Source organism: Orycteropus afer, unplaced genomic scaffold (genome assembly GCF_000298275.1).
Source record: "Orycteropus afer afer isolate SDZICR_OR568_19922 unplaced genomic scaffold, OryAfe1.0 scaffold00143, whole genome shotgun sequence".
Lineage (NCBI taxonomy): Eukaryota > Metazoa > Chordata > Mammalia > Tubulidentata > Orycteropodidae > Orycteropus > Orycteropus afer.
In genome coordinates, this window is record NW_006921730.1 from 4,960,846 (window position 1) to 4,965,453 (window position 4,608).

Consider the following 4,608-nt stretch of genomic DNA (forward strand, 5'->3'; position numbering starts at 1 on the left):
GTAGTTATAGAACTTCTAGATGGTAGGGAAGTCAAGACAACTACAAGATAGAATGAACTGTTCTAAACTTGGGAAGAAAACTATAAATCACAGGGTAATCTCAAAGAAAAATGATAAACCTTCACATCAAAATAAAAAAGAAGACCAGTACAAATATTTTTGTTGTTGTTGTTGTTTATGTGCCCTCGAGTCAGACCCAACTCATAGCGACCACTCCTTGGGTTTCTGAGGCAGTATCACTATGGAAGTAGATTGCTCCATCTTCCTTCTGAGGAGTGGCTGGTGGGTATGACTCGCCAGCCTTCTGGTTAGCAGACAAGTGCCTTAGGCACTATGCTACCAGAGCTCCTGTACAAATATTTGGCAAATACTAAAACAATAGCAACAAAATAAATGATAACACAATTCATAAACAAAACAAGTTCAGCACAGAAAATTATATGGAACAAAGAAATCAACACCACGAAAAAACATATAACAAAACGACAGCATACTTCATACTTGTCAATAATTACATATCCAACAAGGGATTTATCTCTAAAATTTATAGAAAACCTCAACACCTCAACAACAAAAAGATTAACAATGCCATTAAAAAATGGGCAGAAGACATGAATAGACACTTCACCAAAGAGGATATTCAGATGGCCAGCAAATATATGAAGAAATGCTCGTGATCATTAGCCATCAGAGAGATGCAAATCAAAACAACAATCTCACCCCAGCACTAATGGCAAAGTTTAACAAGACAGAAAATAACAAAAGTTGGCAAGAATGTAGAGAGATTGGAACTCTCATACACTGCTTGTGGGACTGTCAAATGATACAACCACTGTGGAAAACAGTATGGTGATTCCTTAAAAAGCTGGAATTAGAAATATCATTTGACCCAGCAATCCCATTACTAGGTATATATCCTAAAGAAGCGAGAGTCAGGACAAGAACAGATATATGCACACTCATGTTCATTGCAGTGCTATTTATAGTAGCAAAAAGATGAAAACAATCTAAGTGCCTGTGAACAGAAGAATGGATAATCAAACTATGGTACATACACACAATGGAATACTATGCAACACTAAAGAATCTACAAAACACTGCATAACATGGATGAACGTAGAGGACATTGTGCTGAGTAAAGTAAGTCAATCACAGAAGTACAAATAGTGTATTAGATCATTATTGTAAAAAGTCAAGGAAAGGTTTATATCTGGAAGGAAACTTTCTTTGTTGGTTACCAGGAGTGGGAGGGGAGAGGAAGGAACACTACCAAAAAAAAAACAAAAAAACCATTGACCCATGTCACTTTAGTTTAGTGTATTTCACTGTACATAAATTATATTTCAATAAAATGCATTTTAAAAATGGAAAATATCAGCAAAAAAAAAAAAGATATAAAGAATAATCAAATGGAATGGAGGGGGTTGAGGAAAGAATCAGAAAATGAAAAATAGACATTTCCTCATATGAATAACAAAGAGAAAATAGACTTAAAAGAAAAAAAAAAAGAAATGAATAGACTCTTATGGACATGTGGGATTATAACAAAAAATATATAAAGCCCCAGAAAAAGACAATGAGGGTTGGGCTAAAAAAGTACATGAAGAAATAATTGTTGAAAACTTCCCAGATCTGGCAAAAGACATAATCCTACAGAGTCAAGAAGGTGAATGATCCCAAAACACGATATCCCCAAAGGAATCCACACCAAGACACATAATAGTCATCGTATTGAAAATTAACAACAAAAAAATTCTTAAAAGCAGCAAGGCAGGAATTACACTTTACCTATAAGGGGAAAACAATTTGATTGACAATTAATTTCTTATCAGAAACCATGGAGGCCAGAAGAAATTGGCACAACATATATCAAGTGCTGAAATATGAACCCAGAATTCTAGATCCAGCATCTTTCAGGGATGAAGGGAAAAATCAGAGTATTCTCAGATAAAGGAAAACTAAGAGAATTTGTTATCAGCATACCTACTTTAAAAGAATGGCTAGTGGAAGTTCTCTCAACAGAAAGAAAATTATTAATAAACAAATAAAAGGAAACTTGGAACATTATGAAATAAGAAAGAACACAGTAAGCAAAAATATGGATAATTTTTTTATCCTTTTGAGTTTTCTAGATTATGTCTGAGAGTGAAAGCAAAAAATTATAACACAGTCTTATGTGGTTTTAATTTAATTTATGACAATTGTAAGTGGGGTAGGGTAAATAGATGTAAAAAGGCATAAGATTTCTATACTTCATCTGAACTAATAAAATGTCACCACCAATAGACTGTGTTAAGATAAACACATATATATAGGAAATAACCGTTAAATAAAATAAAATAAAGCTATACTAAGACATACTCTCAAAAATAGTAGCATTAAATGAAAATAGAATTCTCAAAAAAAAGTAACCCATAGAAAGGTAAGAAAAGAAAACAAAGAAATGAAAAAACAAAGATTACAAATAGAGAACAAAAAATAAAATGCCAGAATTAATCCCTAATATATCAATAATTACATTAAAGGTAATTGATCTAAATATAGGACCCCTCCTTGGGGAGCTCTGGTAGCATAGTGCCTAAGGCACTTGACTGCTAACCAGAAGGCTGGAGGTTCAAACCCACCAGCCACTCCTTGGAAGGAAGGTTGGGCTATCTACTTCCATAATGATACTGCCTCGGCAACCCAAAAAGGGGTTGCTCTGAGTCAGGGCCGAGTCGACGGCACATAACAACAACAACAACCTTGGGTTTCCAAGGTGGTATGACTATGGAAGTAGATTGCCAAACCTCAGAAGGAAGATAGGGCAATCTACTTCTGTAGTGATACTGCCTCGGAAACCCAAGAAAGGGTCACTATGAGTAGGATCCGACTCAACGGCACATAACAACAACAACAGTGATCAAAAGACAGAGATTGATAGAATGGGCTAAAAACCTGATTCAACTCTATGCTGCCTACTAGAAACAAATATAGAAAGAGCTGGAATGATACAGAAAAGATTGGCATGGCTCCTGCACAAGGATGATATGCCAATTTGTGAAGCATTCCATATTTTTCATTGCTTTAGTTAAAAAAGAGAGAAAGAGATCTCGAATAAGCAAAGCACTATGGAAGAAGAAGGAGCTCTGGTGGTGTAGTGCCTAAGGCATTTGACTGCTAACCAAAATGCTGGTGGTTCATACCCACCAGCCACTCCTCAGAAGGAAGACTGGGCAATCTGCTGCCATAGAGACACTGCCTGGGAAATCCAAGGAGGGGTTGCTATGAGTCAGAACTGACTTGACAGCAGTGATTTTGGTTTCTTTTTCTTTTTCTTTTATGGAAGAAGAAGAACAAAATAGGTCTCACACTTCTCAATCTCAAAACTTACTATACAGCCACAGTAGTTAAAAGAAAAAAAAAAAGGCCTGGTATTGATACAACAACAAATGTATAGACCAATGGAACAGAATTGAGAACCCAGAAATAGATCCATCCACCTGTGGACAGCTAAGCTTTGATAAAGAGCTGGAATCCATTAAATAGGCAAAAGATAGTTTCTTTAACAAATGGTTTTGGCAAAACTAGATATCCATTTGTTACATGAATTTTCCAAGGATGTTAAGACTTCCTCCTGAGTAGGTAACAAAAGTCCAAAAAACTTCCCAGGAGACATAGTTAGAGATATGAACGTTTATTCAGAAGTGAAAGAAAAGAATAGGGAAAGAAAGAGGATTAAAAAAATAAGGAATGTAGACTTACAAACATTGCTAGCAAGTCAGTGTCCAGTGGCAGCAGGCCGGAATGGATCCAAGGTGACAGCTAACCCCCTCCCACGTTGCAGGGATACTTACTTATACCTGAGTTTGAGGAGTTGGGGATGGGGGCTATGTGACTGGGAATAGAAGGCTACCTGACTGGTTTCAGACTTGGTGGCACAAGGTCCCAATCAGAGGGGCCCCCAGGCAGTGCCCTATGATCACCACCTGTCTGTGCTCTGATACAATACCACCGTTAGTAAGTTTTATGGCTTAAAACTGTTCTAAGGATGGGTTAACACATTACAGGGAAGGTGGTTAACACATGATGTGGGGAGCAGGGGAATACATGACAAGGGGAGATAGGTGAAATGGCTTATAGTTCTTACAAGCTTGACCAAACAAAATGGAGTCTGGGAGCCTGTGTTAGGCTGGGTTCTCTAGAGAAGCAAAACTAGTAAAGCTTATAGAGAGAGAAAAAAAAATTATCTTAGGAAACTGGCTCACACACTTATGGAAGCTGATAAGTCCCAAGTTCCTGGATCAAATGTCAAACTGGAGCCCTTTCCTGTCACACAGCTGCAGGGGCTGATGAGCTCAAGAATGGCAGGCAGTATACCAGCTGTTGACTTCAGTAGATGACTAATCCAAGATCACCAGGTAGAATAGTGGATTGTTTGCTCATGGACAATTGCAGGCAGTACAACAGGATCCAGATCCACAGAACATTCTCTCTTTTTCCCAAGATGTCCATATATATATTGGAAGCAGGCCACACTCTTAGGGAAACTACCTTTCAAGAGATTGGCTGCTCAAAGAATATACATCCAATTTCATCATGGGAATAACCACATCACAACTGCTTAAA

The 4,608-nt window shown here is 37.3% G+C and overlaps 1 non-coding gene across 1 annotated transcript; it reads left to right on the forward strand.

Moving 5' to 3' along the window:
- The first annotated feature begins 2,952 nt into the window (after positions 1-2,952).
- Positions 2,953-3,059, forward strand: LOC122150452. The gene has a single exon (XR_006163670.1). It is a non-coding gene; the product is annotated as a U6 spliceosomal RNA (small nuclear RNA).
- Positions 3,060-4,608: the final 1,549 nt, after the last annotated feature.